Genomic DNA, 14,709 nt, shown 5'->3' on the forward strand with positions numbered 1-14,709 from the left:
GAATTCCTTGGGATATTTTTGGTAAGAATATAAAGTGGATTTTCAAATCCACGCATGTTATTTTTCAAATAAAATTTTCCCTACAAAAAAGCAAGTGTAAATTTCATGGTTGCACATTCCAAGGGTTCTTTATGCCTATGAATAATTTTCAAATAAAGTGCACAGGCACATACATTTTGAAAATTAGATACAAGATCTATAGGTGCAAAATAACCAGGGACGTTTCACCTAAGTGGACAGTTTGGAATTTGTTCCCATGATGTCTGAATGATCAGAATTCGAAAGTTGCTTAGATTATTTCCCTTAGCTTTGTAACGTGCATTATTAGAGCTATGAGGAACACTACATTTTCATTGTTCCATCACTGGTAATCTGGCCAATGGGTAGAAAACTTTGTGACTCTCTTAAATAGGGATGTGAATCGTGTCCTCGATCGTCTTAACGATCGATTTCGGCTGGGAGGGGGAGGGAATCGTATTGTTGCCGTTTGGGGGGGTAAAATATCGTGAAAAATCGTGAAAAATCAAAAAAACGTAAAATCGCAAAACCGGCACATTAAAACCCACCCCCGACCCTTTAAATTAAATCCCCCACCCTCCCGAACCCCCCCCCAAATGACTTAAATAACCTGCGGGTCCAGCGGCGGTCCGGAACGGCAGCGGTCCGGAACGGGCTCCTGCTACTGAATCTTGTTGTCTTCAGCCGGCGCCATTTTCCAAAATGGCACCGAAAAATGGCGGCGGCCATAGACGAACACGATTGGACGGCAGGAGGTCCTTCCGGACCCCCGCTGGACTTTTGGCAAGTCTTGTGGGGGTCAGGAGGCCCCCCCCAAGCTGGCCAAAAGTTCCTGGAGGTCCAGCGGGGGTCAGGGAGCGATTTCCCGCCGCGAATCGTTTTCGTACGGAAAATGGCGCCGGCAGGAGATCGACTGCAGGAGGTCGTTCAGCGAGGCGCCGGAACCCTCGCTGAACGACCTCCTGCAGTCGATCTCCTGCCGGCGCCATTTTCTGTACGAAAACGATTCGCGGCGGGAAATCGCTCCCTGACCCCCGCTGGACCTCCAGGAACTTTTGGCCAGCTTGGGGGGGGCCTCCTGACCCCCACAAGACTTGCCAAAAGTCCAGTGGGGGGCCGGAAGGACCTCCTGCCGTCCAATCGTGTTCGTCTATGGCCGCCGCCATTTTTCGGCGCCATTTGGAAAATGGCGCCGGCTGAAGACAACAAGATTCAGTAGCAGGAGCCCGTTCCGGACCGCTGCCGTTCCGGACCGCCGCTGGACCCGCAGGTTATTTAAGTCATTGGGGGGGGGTTCGGGAGGGTGGGGGATTTAATTTAAAGGGTCGGGGGTGGGTTTTAGGGGGTTTTAGTGTGCCGGCTCACGATTCTAACGATTTATAACGATAAATCGTTAGAATCTCTATTGTATTGTGTTCCATAACGGTTTAAGACGATATTAAAATTATCGGACGATAATTTTAATCGTCCTAAAACGATTCACATCCCTATTCTTAAAGCTCTGATCTCACTCAAAACCCAGATCTAACATAAGGGTAGATTTTAGATACTTCTCATGGAATATTAAAATAGTCAGTGATCAATTGATGTCCACCAAGTCAAACATCATAAAGCACACCATTATCTGAATATCAACCCAAGTCAACATGAAAAATAAATCTTTCTAATTTCAAGATAAATATTGATAGTAACCCTATAATCTTTGTTAATATATTTTTCTGCATATCAAGGTTGCAGATACTCAAACAGAATTAGAAAAGTCATTCCAAGACCCGCAGACTATTGATATTGTTAAGAAGTATCAGTAACCTGGTTGCCTTTCTGATTCAACTGAGTATAAAAGCAAACATAATAACATTTCATGACAGATCTGGCTTGATAACCATAGAGTAAGTGGTTTGATTCAGCTGGGCAGAATTAAGTTAATTAATTAGTTTAGTTTGGTCTATTTGAATCATACTAGCTCGCACCTACCATTAAAAAAGAACAACTTGCTAATCCTGGGTTGCTCAAATAGAAAAAAAGAAAAGTAAAAAATCACCAGCCAGCAAGCAGAAAAAATGTGGTATACTATATTCACAGAACAAAAGAAAGCTTTTATTTTGGTTATTCATAGGAGAAAATTCTCAAAGGACTTACATGTGCAAAATTAGCATATATGCACATCAGTAGTTTGTATTCAAGTACTTCAAAAGTATATGTGTATTTTTGGTTTTGCATATACATTTACCTATGCAAAAAAGGGGTGGTTTAGGATGGGTGGGGACCTAGAGATCTGTGCATAAGTTGCTATTTTATAAGAGATTTACATGAATACATTAGACAACTTATTCAGGCAATTTTGTAGCTGCTATTTATCTAGCACAATTGATGTCAGATTAATTTGTTGTCTGTTATTGATTGGGTGGGTGGTCTGGGTGAACTGGGGAGAGTTCAGGGTGGCAAACTAGGAGGTTCTCTATTCTGGAGTAGGAATGGGTGAACTGCTGGAGATATTTGGCAAAATGGTTATTTCAACTACATACACATGTTTTAAAATATATTGACTTCCATATATAAATCAGGGTTCTTAGTGACCAATTTCTATATTTTTTCATTTGTAAAATATAAGCGTGGATGTTTATAAAATAGGTAGGAAAAGTACATGATTTCTATACATTGCAGGTATTTGCACATAACCAAACATAAGTGTGTATATTAGAGGTAGACATCTGCATACCTGCATATACCTGATAAAATACTTTAGTAGATATCTGCATGGACATATACACACGTATGTGAGGCCATGCAGAGTTATTTGAAATTTAGGTACAAATCATATTCTCAGTGACTAACTTTATCTAATCATATCTAAAAAAAGAATTAGTACAAAGGAAAAATTCTGAAAATTCTTACAAATATTTTTAGTAATGTAAAATGTTTAAATACTCAAAAATATCTAAAATGAATAGTTTTGAAAAGCTTATTGAAATGCTCCTGAAATTAACAAAAAAAGAAATTATTTTACCTCTGCATTTCATGTGTTCTTGGATTTGAAAAGCATTGCTTGTTTCTTTTTCATTTTTTTTAGTATTTAAAAATGTAACAGTTTTAGATCTTTTTTTTCTTCAAAGTATTTTATGAATTAATTTGGACATAAACATTTGGCTAGTTTGGCACTGAGACAATGACATGTGCCTATTGCATTTATAAATGCCCTAAAATAATGCATTTTTAGAATCTATTAATTTTGATATAGCTCTGGGTTAATTTTTTTGGCTCCCAAAGCAGCCATCTTATTCCCTGGAATATATGGGATCTGATCTAGCTGGTACATCCACTGCCAACATGCCAGGCTAACCCCAGTTGTCTGGAATCCCAACATAATTGGAATTTTATCTTCAGTGCCTTTTCTCTTCTTATCTATGAAGTAAAATTCCAGTGAATGGTAGCAGTAATCCATCTTCATCCAGGAACAATTGCATGACCAAAAAGCAGCTATGACTAGAAAGCAAAGCAGGATTGCATCTGTTCATAAAAAGACTACATAAGCTGTACAGAAATTTACACAAGGTCAATGTTCAGGGAGCTGGTGAGAGGGTAAGTGATTCAGGTAAAGTTTTGCAGGTCACTTTATCTGGATACTTGGCAATACTCCCCTGGATAAGTCTTCCATTGACTATATGCAGATTAAGTAGTGATGTAAATAACTTTACCCAGATAATATTAGGATTGGAGTTTTCTGACCAGGTTTATGTGGGTAACTTTAGTTAGACAGAGCTCAATATCTGCATGAACTGGCTAAAGTGAAGGCCTGATCCTGTAACATGGGCATCCAGGATATCACTCGTTCACATCCGCCCCCTTTTACATTCCAATAATACACAGACATCAGTTTGGCTTTAACAAAGGCCGCAGCTTTTATTAACACCAGGGAGGCCCGAGCCCTGCACATAACATTCACAGTTACGATTCAACGAAACCCCCCCCCCCCCCCCCAAAACCTTCCGCCACTTACCAGCAAGACGGTCAACATCAGCCACGTGGCTCGACATTCCAGCCCTTGCACTGAGTTCAGACCCCCGCCTCCTACCAGCAAGGAGCCAACCCGGTGGACCCCCGCCACTAGCCAGCAAGGAGTCAGGCCAATGGACCCCCACCGCCTCCCAGCAAGGAGCCCGTACCGCCAAACTGCCCCCCCCCCCCCCCGGTTGTCAACCAATACAGTTTATAGCAGGAACAATCATTAATAATAACAACATGAGCTGTGGTGGCTTGGGCCATCCGCCTCTACAACAACATCCCCCCCCCCCCCCCCGCTGTGACAACAATACTCCATTCAACACAAGAACAGAAGAAAAGGGCGGGTGGGAGGGAAATGACCATCTGTCTGCAGCAGCTCCGGTGAGTGACTGAGCCAGCTGCGTGCAGACTACTAACTCCACCTACTTAGTGACCTCACGTTAGCTGGTCTATCAAGGCCAGCCAACACCCCAGCATCACTTAATTTGCCCAATCAGGGCCTTCCCCTCAGGAGCCTACTCGGCTCCTTCCTATTCCCGTGCAACTCCCCTCCCCCCCTTGCCCTAGCTGCCTGTTCTGTATATGACCCTGCTCCTACACCTCACGTCCCCTCTACCGCCGAATAACGTGGGCCTGTTCCTCGAGCGCTCCTGGGCCCACATTACCTTGGCTGACACTGGGTCCGATCGACCTCCCAGAATGCTTCCACTGTTGCCTCTTTATCTAGATACATTTTGTGCATACAAATTGTACTGGCTCTGCAGGGGGAAATATTCAAATCTTGGGTTTTGTCCATCTAAATCTAAATCTAAATTTTTTCTGGACAAAGACTTTGAATATTGACCTCATTAAATAAAAAGAACATAAAAAAAAGTAAATCTAGTTTTACTTATTTATTTAAGAATAAAGAAAATGAGTAGACCATTTGCAAACCTGTCTCCCTAGCTGCTTTTAGTATCATTTTGAAAAGGGTGTGCTTCACAGAGGGGTGACATTTGATATGGCTTGAATGTGAAACTTTAAGGGGGTAATTTTATAACAGGCCACTTAAATTTAAGGTGAATTTTAAAAGCCAGGCACATGCCAAAATTGAGAGATGTGCGTGCATGTTTCACATGCGCGAGTCCACCTGACTTTAAACGCCACCCACTTGTACTGATGCGTGAATATCTTGCATCAGGAAAAAAAGGGTGGAATGTGGGTGGGGCATGGGCATTCCAGGGTGGGGCCAAGTGATATGTGCACAAGTTGCTACATGCCTGGGCACGCACCCAGGTATAATCGAGTGCAAATCTACTTCTGATATGGAGCTGGTGTAAGTCTTTATAAAACTATTTCCAGGCAGATCTGCAGTGTTTGAGGGGTCTGGCTTAACTGGGAAGAGTGCAGACTAAAAACCAGGAAGTTTGGTCAATCTAGCTCTAAAATGGGCAAATTAGTGGGTGAACTGGTGAAACTGGTCATGGGCTGGACACGTGTCTGTTATGATATTCCCACACTTGCATGCCCCAAACCTAACTTAACGATGCTGTATGTGCACAAGCTTAAAATTAGAGTACACATAACACACTATGGCTATTTTATAATATGTGCATGCAAGATGTAAAATTTATCTCATGCATATTCATTGTGAATATTCTGAAAACCCAACTGGACAAGTTTGGGAAACCCTCCTTTAACTTCTTATTCAAATCAGCTACAGTACCTTTTTTAAAATGCCCATTTTTTAAAAAGGATTCCATAGCGATTCAAGAAACTACAGACTGGTAGGTTTGACATAAGTACCAGGAGAAGCTATTTTGAAGAATAACAGTACTGGCCATCTGAATAGACAGATTAATGGACAGAGCCAAAATGGATTTAGTAAAGAGACATGTTATCATACAAATATGTTGGATTTTTTTGAAGGGGTTAATTAAACATATGATCATGAACAAAGGAGAGTCAGTTGATATTGGGGTAGATTTTCAGAGGATTACGCATGTACGTTACGCGCGTAACCCCCGAAAACCTACCCCAAAACCCCCTGCGTGCCGAGCCTATCTTGCATAGGCTTCTGGCGTGCGCAAAGCCCCGGGACGCATGTAAGTCCCGGGGCTTTCCTGGAGGGGATGTGTCGGGAGGAGTGTCGCGACTGGCGCGTCATCCGGGGGTGTTCCGGGGGCATGGCTGCGGCCTCCGGACCAGCCCCCAGACCGGAACATGGCGCACGGCGGCTGGCCTGGCACGCGCATAGTTACGCCTGCCTTGAGCAGGCGTAACTTGTTCAACAAAGGTGGGGGGGTGGGTGTAGATAGGGCCGGGGGGTGGGTTAGGTAGGGGAAGGGAGGGGACAGTGGGAGGAGGCTGAAAGAAAGTTCCCTCCGAGGCTGCTCCGATTTCATAGCGGCCTCAGAGGGAACGGAGGCAGGCGTGTGCGCAAATTTATAAAATCTACCCCATTATGTATCTGGATTTTCAAAAAGGCATTTGACAAAGTCTCTCATGAGTGGCTCATTACAAAATTAAAGAGTCATGGAATGGGAGTCAATGTGGATTGGTAACTGGTTAATAGAAGGGAAACAAAGATCAGGAATGAATGGTCATTTCTGTCAATGGAGAAAAGTATATGGAGTGCCCCAGGGATCTGTACTTGGACTGCAGCTTTTTAATATAATTTATAAATGAGCTGGAAAAGGGAATTATGAATGAAGTTATTAAAATTTCAGATGACACAAAATTGTTTAAAGTAGTTAAAATCACAAGAGGATTGTAAGGAAGGAATAATCCAAAAAATAGTTACATAATGCTGGGCTTCATATTAGGTATCACCAATCAGGAAAAGAATCTTAGAGTCCCAGTGGACAACACTTTGAAATCCATGGCTCAGGATGCAGCAACGGTCAAAAAAGCAAATAGAATGTTAGGTATTATAAAGAAAACAATCAAATATGAAATGAAAGATATCAGAATGCTTTTATATTAATCCGTGGTACGACAACACCATGAGTATTGTGTACAGTTCTGGTAGCCCCATCTCAAAACAAAATGTAGCAGAAGTTGAAAAAGTACAGAGAAGATCAACTAAAATGATAAAGGGGATGGAACAACTCCCTTCTAAGGAAAGGCTAGGTGGGTTAGGACTCTCCGGCCTAGAGAAGAGATGGCTGAGAGGAATTAGAGCTCTATAAAATCATGAGTGGTGTAGAATGTTAAATATCGAATTGTTATTTACTCTTTCCAACATTACTATGACTAGGAGAAACTTCATGAAGTTAACATGTAGCATTTTTAGAATACATTTGCGAAAGTATTTTTTTTCATTCAGGGGCGGATTTTAAAAGGTCTGCGCGCGTAAATACCAGGGTTTTCACGTGTGGTCGGGCCTTGTGCTCACCGTGAGAATTTTCAAAGGGGCCTGGCCATGGAACGCGCACAAGTGCTGGCCCTTCAAAGGGGCAAGCTGGGGGGGGTGGGGGGACCGGGAAGGGGCAGGGCGAGGCAGGATGAGGCCGACTGGGACAGTGGCTAATGGCTGCTGTCCCAGGGAAGCGTGCACCGGCAGCCAGCTACCAGCACATATAAATTACTTCTGCTCCCAAGGAGCAGCAAGTAATAATATTAAAAAAATCTGGCAAGGTGGGTTAGCTTTAAGGGATGGGGAGGATAGGGAAAGGGGAAGGAAGGTTAGGCAGGAGGATAGAGAAGTTCACTCCCAGCCCGCTCAGGCCTAGGCCCATAGGCAATGCCAGGGCCTGACCCAGAGGGTGGGTCATGATGCCTGGACCTAGGCCTAGGCCAGAGTATGGGCCCACACCAGTGTCTTATCTTGGCCTCAGACTAGGCCAGAGATTGAGTGCAGGCATGAAGCCAGATCCTGATTCGAAGACCAGGTTCTGACAATGAGTCCCAATCCAGAGGCTGGGACCTAACACTTGGGCTTTGGCCTAGGCAAGAGGCTAGGTCCAGGCCCAACTTTGGGGCCCAGCCCAGAGGCCAGAGCTCTGGCTGTGTAGGTCCTCTTTATTTTTCCCTCTTCCTCTTCAAATGATAGTGTTCACTGGTCCACCAAATTAACTTGGCACATACTTCTCAACAGGGGGTAACATTTTGCTGTACAGCAGTTTCCTCTGCCATGTCCTCAGCAGATACCATCATTTGAAAAAGAAATAAGAAAAGATGAGGACCGGTGCAGCCAGTGCTCCTTCTGCTGGACCTGGTATGACCATGGACCAAGGCCCCAGCATTGGGTCCCAGCCTATAGGCTGGGCCCCGTATCAGGCCTCTAACTGGTCTGAAGTCCAGGTATTGGGACCCAGTCTCCAGTTTGGACTCAGGTTTAGGGCCTGGGCCCAGGTTCTGGCCTAGCCTGAGTACCAGGTGTTGGGACCCAGATGAAACCCTGTATCCAAACTGGGCCCTCCAGTGTTGGGCCTGGGCTCAGGCTCTGGTCTAGGATGAGGACAAGGACTAGTACTAGTCTCTGGATTGAGCCCTGGGCATCAGGCCTGAGCCCGGGATCTGGTCTAGGCTGTTGCACAGGTGTTGGGACCTAGCCTCCGGGCCTTGTGCTGGTGTCAAACCTGTGCCTAGGCTGAGACACAGACATCAGGTCTTTTTCTACAGACTGGGCCCCATTGTTGGGCCTGGGCTTGGCTCCTGGCCTAGCCTGAGGCCAAGACGTCAGGTTCTGATTTTTGGACAAGGGCCCAGTGTTGGTTCTGGACCAGGGTTTTGGAATTGACCAAGGACCAGGTGTCAATATTGAACAGATGCTGAGGCCAAGGCCCCAGCATCCAGCCTAGGTTCCAGTGTCAGGCCTAGGACAAGGAATTGGGACCAGTCCTCCAAGCCTCAGCTTTGTGTGGAGCCAAGGTCAAGATCAAGGTGACCTACCATGGGCTTGCCCTATGCAAGGCTGAGGATTCGGTCTAGGCCTAGGTCTCATCAGCGGATCTCCACCAAACCGGTTACATGGGGGCTGGGGGGGATCCTGACCCCCCTGCATTTTACCAATTGGGAGGGATGAGATTTGGGGATGGGAGGCCTTGAGAGGCCCCATTTATTTATTTATTTATTTATTTTGGGGGGGTTATGTTTGATTTTTTTTTTAACTAAATAAATGACTTAAATATTAAACAAAACAAAATTTGTAGGAGAACCCCTCCCCGAAAATGCAACAAAAAGTGAAACATTTTTTACTCTTGCATACCCCTATCTCTATGAGATATTCAAAAGCCATTTGGACGGATAAGCTGTCCATCTAAATTACAAAACTGGCATATTAAAAGACATATGCTGCTAAATTCTAGCCAAATAACTGGTTATGCTGCTTGAATTTAGGTACACAATTCGGGGTAGGGATGTACATTCGTTTTCAATGCATTGGCAATCCGCAATGCATAAGTGACCTAGCCTCCGGTTCTTGGTGTCTGGAAAGTCTTTCCAGACACCAATGGAACCTAAATTCAACTTAATTAACTCTGACTACCCAACAGGGTATGCAACAACTTTGACAATTCCTTAATTTTTACAATCTCTTTTAAATTGGCAGGTTTATTCTTTTATTTTTCACTGTTAAATTACTATCGCCTTCTCACCGTTCCAAGTTGTAATATGTCCCTGTTTTATTGTAACTGTTATTTTTTCTTTGAGCACTTGTTAATGTTCTTATGATTATTTTTCTTGTGTCACACCTTGTTAATTGTAAACCGGCATGATGCGATTCCCATCGCGAATGCCGGTATAGAAAAACTCAAGTAAATAAATAAATAAATAAATAAATAAAATAAATAAGTCCCTATTCGTTGTATTCGTTGGTTCGCGAAATGCATCGCGATCCCCCACGAATACAACATATATTAGTTTCATTCTTTTGGCTCGCAGTGATTTCTTAGCGGCCATTTGAAACAGGAGCTAGCAAAAACCAGCCCTTTCCTGTGAGTCATAAGTGAACTCACAGCCCTGTCATAGAGTGGGTCAGACAGGATGGCAAGGAGACCAGAATGCAACCTATCTGAGCTAAGCAATGTAAGCATTTTTCTAATGCAACCAATCACCGCTCTCACTCAGTGCTCTGTGACGCTATTCCTGATGACACAGCACTATTTATATGTTAAGCATGCAGCGAGCCACACACTTTCTTTGCGGGGATGGTCTGGGGAGGTGGCTGCACTCAGACACCCATCCCAGACACCCATCCCGGTCAATCTTCTTTTCTCTACAGAAGATTTTGCCCCTCCGAAGATCTCAGCAGTCTCTTGGCTGAAGAACTGCAGCATATTGACCTGTCAGATCCCAACGCCGCCCTACTTTCCTGGAGCAACATCACAGAGACAGTAGCAAATAAATTATGTCCACTTGCATCAAAAAAACTTAAACCCAACTCCCCAAAAAGACACCCATGGTTCACCAACGAACTCCGAAAACTCAAACACTGTTAGTAGCGTCGGCCGCGGCAAGCCGCGACTGGGACCGGGTGTCATGGCCGCCGGCCGCGGCTGACCGCAAATGAGGCCAGGCCAACGGGCGCAACAAACATAGCTTACCCGGGTCGCCGGGTATGGTCGAGGGTGCCTGCGGTGGCAGGCAGCTCTTTCTTCTTCCTTCTCCCGGCCACTGCCTTTGCAGAGTTCGGCAGCGTGGCTACGCAATCATCCGACTCCTCCCCCTCTGCTCTTAGGAGCCGCGCGCATTGCTAAGGAAGATTCTTAAAGGAGCCATGACAGGAAGTGTCATGGCTCCCCCTGAAGCTCCTCCCCTGGCTTCCTGTACTTAAGGCAAGGGCTGAACATTCAGTCCTTGCCTTGGTATTGAGGTTCCTGCCTGAGTGTGTTCTTGGTTCCTGGTTCTTTGTTCTTCGTCCCGCTCTTCTCCCCTGCTCCGTGGATTGATTCTTGGCTTCTGACCTCTGGACTGGTGGCCTTGTCTTCTCCTGGCTTGATCCTGGTACAGCGTTGGACCCTTCTCCTGGCTTGACCCTGGTATGGCGTTGGACCCTTCTCCTGGCTTGACCCTGGTATGGCTTTGGACCCTTCTCCTGCTTTGACCCTGGACTGGACTCGGACCCTGCTAGTGTATTGAATCTCAGACTGGCTTTGGATTCTTCTATGACTCCGTCCTCAGACTGCTTCGACCTGCTGGAGGCGCCAGCCATCTGGAACCCATGACCTGCAGGAGGTGCCTGCATCCAGACCTTCTACAGTCTTCAGAGGAGTCGCCTAAGTCCCAGCAGCCGTACCCCTACGGGCTCCTCCTGGGGAGGTTGCGTGCTTCCAGGGTGAAGTCTTCTAGCAAGTCTCTTCAGTCCAAGCGACCTTGCCCTTTGATGGTAGCTATCTACCTCGAAACAAGGGTTCACTTCCCAAACAAACACTCAGAAAGAAAGAAATCAAATGGTGGAAAACACCTTGCCCCAGCACACTATCCACATACAAACTCACTCTCCACCACTACAGGAACTCTACCTCAAGATCAAAAAGGGATTTCTACACTCATAAGATCCATGACTTTATTTTCAACGCTAAAGCATTATTCTCATACATATCCGAACTTACACAAACTAATGCCCCAGCGATCCCCAATGATCAGGCACATTCAAAAGCCAACAAACTGGCGCTTTTCTTCCAAAATAAAATTTCCAACCTAGCCTTTCTTCTACTACCAGCCCCTACCATCTACCAAATAAAAAAAATCTCTCTTGAATCGTTTGAACCCACCACTGCTTCAAAGATCCAATCTCTATTAAAGAAAATGAAATCTTCTTCCCATCCCTTCAACCAAATCCCTACAAAAATTCTCCTGCTTATACTTGACACCATCTCTAAACCCCTGGCTGATATCATAAACCGTTCTTTAACGCGGGGAATCGCCCAGATGCCCTAAAACTGGCATCTCTTAAACCTCTTCTAAAGAAATCAAATTTGGATCCAAAAGACCCCAAAAACTTCCGCCAAATTTCCAATCTTCCTTTTATAGCCAAGATAATGGAAAAATTAGTCAACTCGCTACTTTCTGATTAACTGGAAGATCACAAAATACTGCACCCTACCCAATACGGGTTCCGCAAGGCATTAAGTACCGAATCCCTTCTCATATCGCTGACTGACCACCTCATCATGGGCCTGGACAAAGGACAATCCTTCTTACTAATTCTCCTGGACCTGTCTGCGGCTTTCAACACGGTCAACCATCCTCCTGAACCGACTGACGGACATCGGAATAACAGGAACGGCATTTACTTGGTTCAAAACCTTCCTTAGTAACAGAGGTTACAAGGTCAAAATTAACAATAAAGAATCCCCTCAATGCAATTCCTCACTAGGAGTTCCACAAGGTTCCTCTCTTTCCCCCACCCTCTTCAACATCTACCTACCTCCTCTATGCCACCTGTTAACCAACCTTCAACTAAAACACTTCCTTTATGCCGACGACGTGCAAATATTGATCCCCATCAAAGAATCAATTACAAAAACACTCGAGTACTGGGAAATCTGCCAACAAGAGATCAACTGCTTCTTCTCTAGTTTAAACCTGATTCTAAATTCAGCGAAGACTGAATTCCTCATTTCCCCGGAAAACAGTAATACTACACAAAGTACACCATCCAACATCTTTGTCACCCAAGCAAGAGACCTAGGAGTCATAATCGACAACCACTTAAGTTTAAAAACATTCATCAACCCTACTACCAAGGACAGCTTCTATAAACTACAGGTACTAAAAAGAATTAAACTACTCCTCCAGTTTCAAGTCTTCAGAACCGTACTCCAAGCTGTAATATTCTCTAAGATAGACTACTGCAACTCTATCTTGCTAGGTCTCCCTTCTTCTTCCATTAAACCTTTTCAGATGCTACAAAATGCGGCTGCCAGAATTCTGATAAACACCAGAAGAAGAGATCACATCTCCCCCATTCTCAAAAACTTACACTGGCTCCCAATACACTTCAGAATACTCCACAAGTCCACTACCATCATCCATAAAACCATCTATTCCCAAGCCCCTCTTAGCCTTCAAATCCCGCTCAGACTACACTCTTCATCCAGACCCATCAGAGAAGCATACAGAGGATCCCTACACGTTCCCCAAACTAAAGCTACACTCCATTAAACATTCAGAGAATGGGCCTTCTCTACAGCGGGACCATCTATATAGAATGCCATTCTCCTGACCTCAGACAGGAACCAAGCTTACCAACATTCACAAAAAGACTTAAGACATGGTTGTTTAGACAAGCCTTTCCCAGACTCACCTAACTTTTTCCATCAGTCAGAATGTAACTACCTTTAAGATACCTGTCAGCAGTATGTAAACAATTATGCCTCTCAATGTTATTGTTAAACTATTGCTGCTTCTCTTCTTCTTCCCCCAGTTCCAGCTTCCCCTGTTTTATTGTAACCTTTTTGCTTCTCACCACTTGTTAACTATTTAAAGTTATCTCACACCCTGTTACCTATAAACCAGCATGATGTGATTTTATCATGAATGCCGGTATAAAAAAAGCTCTAAATAAATAAATAAATGCAATTTTGATATTTGAAATCTGTATTCAATTGCTCGCTACTTTGATAGAATTTTCAATTGAAAAAGATAATTCTTCGATTTGGCTGCAGAGTCGCAGCTAGCCATGCTTTATTTGACCGCACTTTTTTTTTTTATTGATCTCAGACGGTCTCTATGTCTGTGCCACTGAGACAAGCTGCTAGCAGTGGCATGTTGCTGGTTATTTTTATATTTTTCCCCTGGGGTAGGTTGCAAGCAGGATCTGGGTGTTGTGGGTGGGAGATATATTCAATTGCTAGATACTTTGATAGAATTTTCCATTGAAAAATATATTTCTTCCTATATGCTGATGTGCCAAGCAAGCCATCCTTTTTATTTAACTGCAGTTTTTTTTTATTAAGAACATGAGAACATGACATACTGGGTCAGACCAAGGGTCTATCAAGCCCAGCATCCTGTTTCCAACAGTGGCCAATCCAGGCCGTAAGAACCTGGCAAGTACCCAAAAACTAAATCTATTCCATGTTACCATTCCTAGTAATAGCAGTAGCTATTTTCTAAGTCAACTCAATTAATAGCAGGTAATGGACTTCTCCTCCGAGAACTTATCCAATCCTTTTTTAAAAACAGCTATACTAACTGCACTAACCACATTGAACTCAGGCTGTCTCTTTGCACTCTTTTACGCCAAGAAGACAGTGCACTTACTGGGCATCAGTGGGCACGGGGCAGTTTTACAGACTCACACATATATATTATTGGGAGAGCAGTGCTCTCTGAAGCCAAATTCCTAGTGGACCTCTTTTGTAGTTATATGGGTAGAAATTCCATGTGTGTTGGGTAAGAGTATAGAGTATAGTGATAGGAGTATACTACCGTCCACCTGGACAAAATGGTCAGACAGATGATGAAATGTTAAGAGAAATCAGGGAAGCAAACCAATTTGGCAGTGCAATAATAATGGGAGATTTCAATTATCCCAATATTGACTGGGTAAATGTAACATCAGGACTTGCTAGAGACCTAAATTTCCTGGATGTAATAAATGATTGCTTCATGGAGCAATTGGTTCAGGAACCAACAAGAGAGGGAACTATTTTAGATTTAATTCTTAGTGGAACACAGGATTTGGTGAGAGATGTAACGGTGGTGGGGCCACTTGGCAACAGTGATCATAAAATGATCAAATTTAAACTAATAACTGGA

The sequence above is a fragment of the Rhinatrema bivittatum genome, chromosome 6, assembly GCF_901001135.1.
Source record: "Rhinatrema bivittatum chromosome 6, aRhiBiv1.1, whole genome shotgun sequence".
NCBI lineage: Eukaryota > Metazoa > Chordata > Amphibia > Gymnophiona > Rhinatrematidae > Rhinatrema > Rhinatrema bivittatum.